This window comes from Geotrypetes seraphini, chromosome 2 (assembly GCF_902459505.1).
Source record: "Geotrypetes seraphini chromosome 2, aGeoSer1.1, whole genome shotgun sequence".
In the NCBI taxonomy this organism is placed as follows: Eukaryota; Metazoa; Chordata; class Amphibia; order Gymnophiona; family Dermophiidae; genus Geotrypetes; species Geotrypetes seraphini.
This window is the reverse complement of record NC_047085.1, coordinates 214,550,086-214,563,215: the sequence shown is the minus strand read 5'-3', so window position 1 is coordinate 214,563,215 and position 13,130 is coordinate 214,550,086. Positions and strand designations below refer to the sequence as shown.

At 40.0% G+C, this 13,130-nt stretch overlaps 1 protein-coding gene across 3 annotated transcripts in view; it reads left to right on the top strand.

The window, feature by feature from the left end:
* Positions 1-13,130, top strand: part of CDH10 (cadherin 10) — a 518,016-nt gene that overhangs the window by 193,902 nt on the left and 310,984 nt on the right. The window contains exon 4 of one of the 3 annotated variants that reach the window (XM_033934922.1): positions 7,208-7,296. The exons of the other annotated variants lie outside the window; for them this stretch is intronic. The gene's annotated coding sequence lies outside the window, so the exon portion shown is untranslated. The remainder of the gene's footprint in view (positions 1-7,207; positions 7,297-13,130) is intronic. 3 annotated transcript variants of the gene reach the window in all.

The window sequence follows — 13,130 nt, the reverse complement described above, 5'->3', positions numbered from 1 at the left end:
CATGATTTTTAAAGATACTCCTAATATAAACCCTACCCCCCAAATAAGCCATCACTGATGATGTCATCAGTGACATGACAAAGAGAAGGCCCCAGCAGGGAAGGCCGCAAAGCAGCCCATTCAGAGCACTACTGCCACTGCTCTTTTTGGAGGTCTCGGAGAGGAGGTATGTCAGTCTCACTGTGGGAGGTTCGGTGGGGTACTGCTGCACAGGGGGATAGGAGGGAGGGATAGAAAGATGCACATGGGAGGGGGGAGAAAGGAAATAAGAAGAATTGGGGTGGAGGAGAGGAAGGAAGAGATTGTTGTACATGAAAAAAAATAAGACATTCCCTGAAAATAAGCCCTAATGAATTTTTTTGGACCCAAAATTATTTTCAGGGAAACACGGTAATTGTATAACCAGTGAATACCCACCGTAAACATATAACATTTCATCACAGAGAGAATTCATACTTTGAAGGTTAGATCGTCAGCCATGTACAGGATAGGCAGTATTTATGCAATACAGAATTGTGCACTGTGGTCGTCATCAATCTGCTGCTTCAACAATATTTTTTCATATTAACTTTGTAGCTTTTCATTTTTTCTAATAATATATTTATGGTTATAATTTTTCTTTAAAATTTGCTCATAAAAAAACTTACCTAGTTATTGTAGAAACTGTGTTGAAATGTTATGAGTCTGAGGTGGGTATTCACTGGTTATATCATTTGTGAATTTGGGAGCAATACCTAACAAAATATAGCCAATAATAATGAACTGTATTTTAATTTATGATTCATTCTTTATAAGCTGCTCATGGCCACTTAGACTTTAAAACAGCTAATATTAAAATCATAGAGATAATAACGTACCATCATTACAGAAAAATATATTAGCCCCACTCCAACCCAATAACCCTTTTCAACTCCCACCCCCTTCAACCACTGCTTCTCATCCAATTAACTAAACTCCCACTTCCCCTATACCTAAGTTGGTTCCTGTGCTCTAAAACATTATGAAGTGTAGGCTGAATTCCCATTTACTTCCATTAGTTTTTTTTCTAACACAGCCAAGTTATATTTTATATTAAAAAGTTTGCTACTGTCATGTCAAATTTCTTCTGATGTTCTCTGCTGCCTTTTAAAGTACTCTAGGGACAATGTGTTTTGGCATGCCAGTGGTTTCTAAAACTACTTTGCATTAGCTGCAGGTCTCTTGAAAATAAGATTAATAAAACACCAAATTTCTTGTAAACCAAGTCAAGCAGAAAACGCTATTAGGTATATAAGCACAGCACCAGTGACAGAGCATTCATTCAATGTCTTTTTCTGACATTTTTCTAAAAGCTTTTTAAATTAAAGGTTCAAAGGAAAGACAATTAGTTCTTACAGCAATTAGTGGTTTTCAGGTCTTTTAAGTTCACTTGAGTGGGTACTTCCCTTATGAGTTGGCCCACACACTAATCTCATAAGTTAGTGGCCTGGGCATGTGAAGGTTTGCTATGGAAGCTAAAGAGCTCTTTCACAAGGAAATGTGCTATGGGAAAGCCACCAGAAATAAAACTGCACTTCATTGAGTGGCTAAATATGATATATATGAAGAGCAAAAATGTAAACATTTGCATCCAGGTTCCAGAGATCCATAGTATGCCACTGAGGATTGAAAAAACAATCTGCCTTGGTGTATGGTAGAATGTAATTTTATTTTATTTTTTGCAAATCTCAATGATGTTGATTTGTGGCTAACATGACAGCAATGATTGTATCTATTGCTATTGTTTTTAGGGGGAAACCTCCTCAGGATCTTCTTTACCCTTGGCTGGGGGGTCTAAACTCTGTAGAGAATTACATGGTGACAGAATTAATCACTGTTCCCGTCCTTGCGGATAACAGTGGGAAACCATCCCATGTCATTCTTTAGTGTCTATCTCAACCTCAGTCCTTCTACATCAGCATTCTTCAATGCAAGGCTTGAGGGTCAGTGGTTTTGACCATTCATACTCTGATTCTTATGTGAGCCAAGTATAGGACAATGAAGCCATTGTGGTATCACTGATGAGGTTGGCTCTTAGGCATTGGTGGAAAACGGCATTATGACATCACTGGGTACCAGAGACTGTCATTCATGAGTGTCTCTCTCAACCTCAGTTCTTCTACACCAGCATTCTTCAATGCAAGGCTTAAGGGTCAGTGGTTCTGCCCATTCAAACTCTGATTTTTCCCTCTCTCCTTAAAGAATAACAAGGGGATGGTTTCCAGTGATTATCCGTGGGGACGGGAACTGTGATGAATTCTGTCACTGTGTCATTCCAGCAACACTAACCCTATTCCAGTAGACAGAACCTTGCCAATCTTTGAGCATGTATCCAAGGCCAAGGTTTCAAAATTGTACCACAATTTAAGATTTTGCAAATGTGCCTTGGACCTGTTTCCTTCTTACCTAAATGAGAAAATTCCCAAGCAGGCTATTTCATCTCTCACCAGACTTGTGGAAGGGCATAGTCCGTTTTCATCCAAGTCGCAAGTCGTCTAAAGTATAAAATAGCTTAGGACACATTTTTGCAAAATACGTCCAAATTTTTTTTGTTTTGAAAATCGTCTATCTAATCTAATCATCCAAGCCACTAAATCATCCATCTTTATACCACATTATCATCCAAGTCAAAAATGCCTAGAACAAGCCCTGTTGGACTTGGGAGGGGTGCAAAGTGATGGACTGAACACCCAGACATGGCACCTAAATAGTGGGGTACCTTACAGGGCACTGCTGTGAACTTCACAAAAAGGGTTCCATGTCATCATCTCACTACAGCTCCCTTATAGGTCATGGTGAGCCCCCAAAACCACCTCCAGAATCCTCTAGACCCACTTATCTACTACCCCAATAGCCCTTATGGCTGCAGGAGCCACTTATATGCCAGTACAAAAGGGTTTTGGGGGTGTATAGGGGAGTGCACATGTTTCAATATCAATGCAGTGATTACAGGGGCTTATGGGCATGGAGCCTCCTCTCCATGGGTCCCTAACCCACCTCCAAGATGCCTCTGTGTAGCACGACTACCAGGCTACCAGGTGATGATGTTCTAGAGGCACAATTTTTATGGGGGTGGGGGGGTCAGTGATCACTGGGATAGTGTGTGTGGGTCTGTATTATGTGTTTGCAGTGCTTATCTGGTCACTTTAGGTAGGTTTTTGTGACTTAGACTATGTTTTAAATGGTGTAAGTCACAATGTCCAAGTTCTGTAGATCCTGTGCGGTATAACTTTCAGTTATACATGCAGTACAAAGAAGTCTAAGCCTGCCCACGTCCCGCCAAAATCACGCCTTCGACACTCCTCCTGAAACACCCCATTTAACTATGGTCATTCAGCGGCACTATGAAGACCTAGGTCATTTAGAAATACGTCCAAAACCCGTTTTTATTATCAGCACTTGGACGTATTTTGACAATGCTCATCCAAGTGCCGACTTAGGCCGGTTTTTAGATGTTTTTCTCTTTCGATTATGAACCCCATAAACTCTGCTTTACTATCAGGCTTAATTTCTGTAGAAATGGGACACATTGCCCTAACCCCATTACTGAAAAAAAAGCTGATCTAGACCCATCTTTGCCATCTAGCTATCGTCCTATAGCGAATATTCCTCTCCTGACCAAAATGCTAGAGTCTATCATATCTACTCAGCTCTCATCTTACTAAGAGAGATTCTCCATTCTTTTAGCTTGCCAATATGGCTTCAGACCCAATTTCAGCACTGAATCATTACTGGTCTCATTAATTTCAAAGGTTCAACAACTACACTCTTGTAATAAGTTTGCAATCTTATTACAATTCAATCTAACTGCGGCCTTTGATGTTGTCCACCACAATATTCTAATTTACCAACTTTCTGAGAAAGGCATTGATTCCAGTTTTAGACTGGTTCTCAAAATTCTTATGATCTCGCTCATACACTGTTAATATGAATAACACCATGTCATCTCCTTGGAAGCCGTTATGCGGAGTCCCGCAGGGACCACCTTTGTCCCCTATTCTTTTCAACATCTATATGTCTACTTTGAAACTTTTCCAACTATCTCCTATATTATATCTCCAACTATTATATACATATGCAGATGACATCCTTGTCCTTCCTGAAATAGATTCAAATCTTACTAACCTCATTGAGAATATAATAAAATGTATAAAAAAAACTCCAATCCTGGGCCCTCACTGTACAAATGAAGTTGAATGAGTCCAAAACAAAACTACTTTGGCTTGGCCCAAAATTAGATCAGCTTCCCTCACTCATTTCATTACCTTCTGTACCCACACTGCAGATTGAATTCTCAAGCAAAGTTTTGGGCGTCATTATTGACTCCACACTTTCATTTAATGACCATCTTAACTCTCTGATAAAAAAAAAATAAAAATGTAATTTTAGTCTCCACATGTTCAGAAAAGTGAGATCCTGCTTCCACCAACAGCATTTTGCTGTCCTTGTACAATCAATCATTCTTTCCAGGCTGGACTATTGTAACTCCATCTTTCTAAGTCTAACCAAGAAAAGTCTTCAAAGACTTCAACAGATCCAGAATACTGCAGCTAGGTTGATCTTCGCAAAAAGCAAATTTGATCATGTTTCCCCACTTCTGTCAAAACTTCACTGGCTTCCAGTAATTTCTAGGGTTCACTTTAAATGCACCTGCCTGACATTCAAGATCTTGCATGGCATTCTTCCTCCTCCAATTCCACTATCTTGGAATTCTGCAAGACCTGATACTACCAGATCCATTCAAAAACTTATACTATCTTTCCTCTCGTTAAAAGGCATTATCTATGCTGGAAAATTAAGGAAATCTCTTTTCTTCAAAATCACTTTGCTTTGGAATAACCTTCCTGCCCTGCTGTGGAATCTGGGCTCCTTCCAATTATTCTGAAAGCATCTGAAAACTTGGCTATTCTCAAAAATGTAAATCTTGTTACCCTCTTTATAATCACTAATTTTTATTATGTTTTTCCTTCCTTATATTAAAGTTCCTGTAAATCGTGCCGAGCTCTATCTTTATCTGCGGCCTTTGATGTTGTCCACCATGATATTCTAATTTACCAACTTTCTGAGATAGGCATTGATTCCACAGTCTTAGACTGGTTCTCGAAATTCCTACGATCTTGCTCATACACCTAAGATTTAGTTTAGCTTAGTCTGGAGCACAGGGTGTTAGAGAGCACAGGTTGTTAGAAGATATGGGTATTCTATTCACAGGGGAGAATATCCAGTTGCAGTCCTAGTTAGGCAGAGAGGTAGGTTATTTGCTAGCATATGTTTCTAGTTCACTAAACATTGTGAGCATGTTGGGTATAAATTCAGTCATAGAGGTAGTCATATAATGGTTTCAACCCAGTTGTGTATTGTGGTTGGTAAGGATCAAGCAGTTCAACAAGTACTACCTGCTGCTCCAGGAGTGTTTGATTAGGGCTATTTCCCCAATTAATTTAGTTGCCCTCTGTTCTTGGTTTAGTCATTATCTGAATCAACATGATGTGGAGTAGTTGAGGTGAGGGGTTGTTGAGGGTTTAGTCATTCTTTTTGATGGTCCTTCTTTGTTCCATCAGCATGGAAATGTGGCTTCTGCAAGTGTTCATGCCATAGTCATGAAGGATAAAATTAACTGAAGAATTGAGACTGAGTCAGATTGCTGGACCTTTTGGGGTACCTTCCATTGATCAATTTATGATCTCCCTTTTAGTACCTAAGAGTCCGACAAGTACCATTTGATCCACAATCTTTCTTAGCTAGTGGGATGCAATGTAAGTTGTTTTGTTTATTTTGTTTATATCAACAGCCATTTTTGTTTTGTTCAATATGCTTTCTTTGACTGAGCCATTGCAATGTTGAGTTGTCTGGGGCTCTCATGCCTTGATGGCAAAGGCTGATATTGGATTGGCTTTTTGTTTTTTTTCCAGTTCATCCATGGTCCCTTTTTTAAATGGTTTTTAAATGTGACAGCCAGTATAATTTAAATAAATGTATGCCCAGGGAGTGTTCAGCCTCTTATTCATATCTTGAAACATTTTCTATTTTTCTTCACTGAGCTATGGACCAACAAGCCAGATTGTTGACCATTATCCATTATTTGGATGATGTGGAGGGGCAAAGAATCAGTTTTGATATATTTGAATCCGAGTTTAGACAGTTTATGGAATATGCATAAAAATCCAGTAGTGAACATGTCCATTTTCAAAACTGCAAAACTGAACCATTTTCAATTAAAAAAAAATCTAAATTAAAAACACACAAAACAAGCCATTGGCATGTAGGAGGGGCCAGCATTTGTACTAGAATGGACACGCAGACATCTCAGCAGAGCAGTGGGGCCATAGGAGGGCACTGCAGTGAACTTCACATCATAGGTCCAAGGTACACATCTCACTATAACTCTTGTATAATGTATCATGAGCCCTTGAAAGCCCACCCAAAATCTACTTGACCCAACAGTACACCACACCAATAGCCCTTATGCCTGCAGGTGGCATCTATATTTAGGTACAGTCAGATTTGGGTGGGTTTTTGGAAGGCTCATATATTCTACCATAAGTGTAGTAGTTAGAATGATGTATAGGCCATGGTCCCCTTCTCTATGGTTGACTACACTTACCACCAGGCTATTCTAGGAACCAGCTTGCTGCTCTACTAGGACTAGCCATAACATCTAAAGCTGTCATATAGGCAGGTATGTACTGTTTATTCACAACTTTGGGGGGGTTGGGAAGGGGGTCATTATCCATTGGGAGAGTGAGGGGGTCATTTGCATCTCCCCCCCCCAGTGGTCATCTGGTCAATTAGGGCACCTTTTTGGCATTTATTCATTATTAAAACAGGTCAAGATCCAGATGTCTAATTTGTGCCCTGGACTTATTTCTTAAATGTTTGATTATGGCAGAAAAACATCCAAGTCATAAGTCCTCCTAAATCATACCTCTAACATGCCCCCTAGAGATTTGGATGAACTAAAGATGAACAGCATAGATTTCTGTTTAGAATATAGGTTTTGAAAATAGTGTATTGGAAGGGTTTGACAAAAAAAAAAAAATCTATCTGTCCCTTTATGCCACTTTTTGAAAGTTTATCCTTGTTGAAAATGAGCTTCTTTTTGTTTGGGAAGAGATGCAATCTGGGTAATGTGGCCAGATGATGGCTGATGTTCATAGTGTGGCAATTAAGCTTTGCATCTCTTTTGCAGAAAAGTCTGAGGGTTCTTGCACTAAATTGATGTTTTGGAGGGTGAAATTGGACTACATGAGGATGGCGTCTCATCTGTAGGGTGACAAGGTATGAGCATTGAGGACCAATATAGATAGACTATCTGGAAGGAAGAAGCTGATGTCACACTAGATTCAGTCGTTCTTAAGTGGTTTCAGTTTTGCTTTGAGGGTCGTTCCAATGGATAGAGGGTGTTTTTTTTTTTTTACTCACTGCTTAGCTTTGTTAATAATAAGTGTGCAGAACATTATCATATTTGGATTCTGCAGAGAGTAAGGGATGATTTAGAATTGTGGAATATCTTTTTGACTCAGTTTAATATGCCCCTCAGTCTAACATGGATCAGCAGTTACACACAGATTCTGCTGGGAGTCATGGTTTTGGTATCTATTTCAGAGAAGAGTGGTGTGTATAGGCTTAGCCAGATTGGTAGAAGGATAAGAGATGGCCCTTTCATACTCCCATATACTTCCCACCCCTATCAATATTCCTATCCATCCATTCCTCATGAAAACATAACGAGTTCTTCCAGTTCATTCTTACCTGTCTCCAAAACATACACATACTCCTGTAGCCTCTCATAAAAACACAACATTCTCCACCCACCCATAAATGCATCCATCCTGGTTTCCAGCTTGGTCATTTGGTGCAAAAGGTTGATAAATAGAACAATATTACTATGGTTCAAATCAGTTAATAGACAATCAGCTCATTGCCCACTGTTTGTGGAGTTCCTGTGTTTAGTTGTTTTATATTGTCCATCATTAAATATGTTGTTGACATAAGATATTTGCCTGGTATTGGCAATGGCATCGCTGATGCACTTATTTACAAGCATTGGCACATCAACAGAGATGCCAGTAGAGATGGCTGTATTTCTTAGAATCTTCACAGTGCTGCTGAGGAACTCATTAGATCCCAATAGCTGGAAGGCTTGGGAGAGTGTGGCACAGTGGGTAAAGCTACAGCCTAAGCACCCTGAGGTTGTGGGTTCAAACCCATGCTGCTCCTTGTGACCCTGGGCAAGTCACTTAACCCCCCCCCCCCCCCATTGCCCCAGGTACATTAGATAGATTGTGAGCCCACAAGGAGAGACAGGGAAAAAATGCTTGAGTACCTGAATAATTTCATGTAAACCGTTCTGAGCTCCCTTGGGAGAACAGTATAGAAAATTGAATACATAATTAAGTAGAGCACCTTAAATCCTCTCTTGAATCTCCCAGGTATATTAATAGGCATTTTTCCATGCCACAAGAAGGATATATGCAGAGACCTATAAGGCACCTCTCAATCCGTTAATTGCAATCTCAGAACACAATTCAATTGGGTGACTGTAATTACTCCAGCAAATCATGCATCATTAGCCCAAAGGCCACAGAGCATAAGCTGTAATTCTCTTGTGGGTACTCAGTCTGTTTTTACCAAAGTTGTTTTATTTTATGATACATCCCATGGTTTCATCATAGCTCATGCTTGGATAATAAATTGAATTAGAGAAATGTGAGCATAGTTCACAGACTGGGATGTGAAACATTGAATACTTATTATAGAACTAACGTTTTATATTGTCAGAATAATTTAACAGCATTTTATTCCTCCTCTTCTGTCTCATATCTTCCTCTCATTACTCCTTATTCTTTTCCTTCTTTTCATTTCCTCTTTGTTTTGTGTTCTGCTACTTAATTACCAAGGAGGAAAGGGCAGAGAAGTGGCCAGGGGCCTTCATCAGAGGAGATACTTGTCCCCCAGCTGCCTTCCCTTCCTCACCCCCCATCTGGCTGATGGGTTATTTATTTATTTTTATTTTTTTTAAATGTATGTACCTCTTAAAAAGCTAAGCAGTTTATAATTAACATACAAAATAAGAAAGAGGAAATAAAATGTCTTGTTTAATTCAGGAACAATGTCTCCAAATGGATTATTATTGTGCATTCCGTGACAGTAATGAACCTCCTTTCAAAGTCAGGCATGTGGCATGTGATCTCAGTTTCTGAAATGTATTTATTTATTTTTCTGTCCCATTCTCCCCAAAGAGCTCAGAATGGATTACAGGTACTGCTAATGCTCACCATAGTATTAATATTGTGCCAAAGAGAGCTTCCTTCTGGACTTCATAAGATGTTAAATATATAGGCATCTGGAAATTATTATAATAAAGCCTATGGAACCCAAACCTATAGGAAATATGTATTTTTATATCCTTCTTTCACAGTTTCTTGGTCTCAGACTGCCTGTTTGGGTCAGGGCCACCAAGAGATAAAGTCGGGTCCTAGACAAACAATCTTCAAGCCCCCTTCCCTGCCACAGTCACAGTTATAATTTAATATACTGCAGTAATTATATAGAATACTAAATAGGCTTCTCACATACTTGTTGTCTAATGGAGGTTTGCTTTGCAAACATTTTGGTTGGCAAATGTTTATGTGACACTGTCAAAGTTGATGTGTCCTCCTAATTCAGCCTCAATGGCAAGCAATCCTAAACTGCTGACTCTCTGCAGCCTCGTCGTTTATCAAAGCACACCTTTTACTCTTTTCAAAGTGCAGAATGAACATTTGGCTTGAGCAACAGACACTGGTAGAGTACATAAGAATTGCCACTTCTGGGTCAGACCAGTGGTCCACTGTGCCCAGCAGTCCGCTCTTGTGGTGGTCTTTAGGTCAAAGACCAGTGTCCTAACTGAGACTAGCCTTACCTGTGTACATTCTGGTTCAGCAGAAACTTTGTCTAGCTTTGTCTTGAATCCCTGGAGGGTGTCTGCAGTCCATCAGTTTCAAATCTGGTCTCAGCTGTAATGTTTAGACTTTCAATTTCATCAAGTGCCTTCAAAATGTGTGGCAGCTGTACAGACCGATGGGTGTTAGAGACATTCTATTCAATGACTCATTGATGTTTTTCAAAACTTTTATTTCCCATTTTGGAAGTCTAAGGGCTCCTTTTATCAACATGCGGTAGGCGGTTAAAGCACGGAATACTGTGCGTTCAACCGCCTGCCGCGCTAATTGCTAACGCCTCCATTGACGAGGCATTAGTTTTTTGGTGTGCCGCAGGGGTTAGCGTGTTATGTCCTTGATAAAAGGAGCCCTAAGAGACAAATAGGGAATATAACTATTTGACAATTCTGAAAAACATTAGGGAATTGAGAAAGATGGAGGCTGAGGACCTCTCTCCGTACTCCTTCTTCTATTTCCTGGTCAGTGGAAATTTCTTTTGTAAGAGTTCCTGCATCAAATATGTTAATGCTTATTTTCAACAAAATATTAATCACTTATTGAAATTCAATACTTCTCAAACTTTCTAGCTTATGTACAACATATGAGTAGCATTTTAATATTTTTAACTGGTCCTCGGTTGTAATTTTTTTCAGAGAGTTCATAGCGTCATGACTTGCTCAATTCTTCATAGGTCCTTATTTAACTTTATTGTATTTATTATCTCAGTACATCATATTTTCTTTTTAAAATAATTTTGTTAACTTTCCAATTGGTTACACTCGTCAGAATCTTAGCCTCTAATATAGGCTAGGGTTTTAAAGGTCTACATTCTAGGCCCCTAAGTTCTTTACAAAATCACGCCTAGCAGTGCCTAAGTCACTCTCCACCTCTAAGCATATCTACTTTATTGTTGGGAGCTGCTAGGCATCATATAATAGGCATCTATCTTTTGTAGAACCACGCCTAAGAAGATAGGTACTTATAGCCCACTTCATTTTCATTTTTTTCAATTAAGAGCTTCTTAAAGCCTTTAAGAGGTACATAATCAAAATGTAAATGTGTCTAAAAACCAGCCTAAATCGGCACTTGGACGATCCAAAACACAGGTCGTCCAAGTGTTGATAATTGAAACGGGTTTTAGACGTATCTAAAAACAGCTTAGGTCTTTTCAGTGCTGCTGTACACCCAGAGTGAAAAGGGGCAATTTTGAAGAACTGGTAAGGGCGGGAGGTAGGCAGGATGTGGGCTGACTTAGACTTACTCTACAAAGCCACGCTAGCGGCTACCGTGCGACAATAGCCCCAAAGCCCTTTAAATCTCTATGGGCTTCGGGGCTGTTACTACGCGGCAGCCGCTAGTGCGGCTTTGTAGAAGAAAGGGTTAGTCATCCTGCAGTGATAATCAAAAGTTCAAAGAGACTTCCTAGACAGAACTTATACGTTGTGACTTAGTCAATTTAAAAATAGGTATAAATGCCCAGAAGGTATCAAATGTGACCAGATAACAACTGCAGGGACAAAGTAAAGACCCTTACACGCTCCCCCAGTGATCACTGACCCCCCCACTACAACCATAAAAATTGGAATAAAAAAGTACATACCTGCCTCCAGAACATCAGTACCTGGCATAGAAAAGCCTACTAGAGCTGCACAGAGGTGGCTTATGTAGTCTGGGGGATGGGCTAGTGAACCATAAAGAGGAGGACCCAGGCCCATAAGCCATTCTAACCACTGCATTCATGGTGAAACATGTGCACCCCCCCAAACCCTACTGTACTGCCATACATGTGGCACCTGCAGCCATAGGGACTATTGGTGTGGTAAACAGGTGGGTATAGTAAGTTTTGGGGGGCTCACCATGACCTTTAAGGGAGTTGTGGTGAGATGTTTATGTGGCACCCTTTTTGTGAAGTTCACAGCAGTGCCCTGTAAGTTTCCTACTATTCTGTTGCCATGTCTGAGTATCCAGTCCATCACTTTTCTGGTTCCTCCCTCATCCAACAGGTCTTGTTCTAGGTGTTTTTGACTTGGATGATTTTTTGGATGAGAATGGTGTATAAAGATAGATGGCATAGCCTTCTGGACGATCAAATGAATGGACGTACAAGTAGGCAATTTTCAAAAAAAATATTTTGGATGTATTTTTCGAGAATGGATTTTGGACGTTTCCAACTTTGGGCGACTTGCAACTTAGGCCCAAAATGGACTGAGACATTTTGGGTTTTTTTTAAATTATGCCACTCCACCTTTTTAGGCTCCCTTTATAAAATGCCTACATTAAAATCACAACACTCACCTGTGAGGAGTGCTGCCATGCCAATCATGCTGATTTGGGTAATGATTTGGGTGGTGTTTTAAAGTCCCTCGAGGTGAAGAAGTAAATTGCATGCCAGAATCACAGAAGTGTTGTGATATGTGAAGTAGTAACATATCGTGCCTTGAAGAGTGTGTTACATTAAAATCAGGCATGATTTCTGAAGCTTTCATAGACATCTCTGAAAGCTAAGGGGTCCTTTTATCAAGCTGCGGTAGGGGTTTAACAAGCATAATACTGCGCGTTAAACCGCCTGCTGTGCTAGCCGCTAATGCCTGCATTGAGCGGGCATTAGTTTTTTAGCCGGCCGCGGGAGTTAGCGCATGATGAAATGTCTGACGTGCTAACTCCGCTAGTGCGGCTTGATAAAAGGACTCCTAAGTCATTATGAATCCTTTATTTTTGATTTTGCTCTTAGTATGGATTTTATATTTGCCCATTTCATCTCCACATCCGTTTTTTTCTTCTTTTGCTTTTCCATCAGGTTTACCAGAGTTCCATAACTGGTCCTACACCTCTCTTAGACAGTAAAGTTTAAAAAATAAAAATCTCTTTTCCTTTACTATTTTCAGAAGTTTGATTCTTTTCTGCTAGATTCTCTGTTGACTTTAAGTCACTTTTCCTCTTGGCTTCCTTTCATTGAAAGGTGTAAAAAAAATTTCTTCAGAATTGAAGCTGACTAGCTCTTTTCTTACCCAACTGTTTTTCAGTGGCATTCAGGTTTACATAAGAACCTAAGAACATAAGCAGTGCCTCCACCGGGTCAGACCATAGGTCCATCCTGCCCAGCAGTCCGCTCCCGCGGCGGCCCAAACAGGTCACGACCTGTCTGAATCACCAGAAGGGGCTCCCTTGCCACCTTGGTTTCTCATTTGA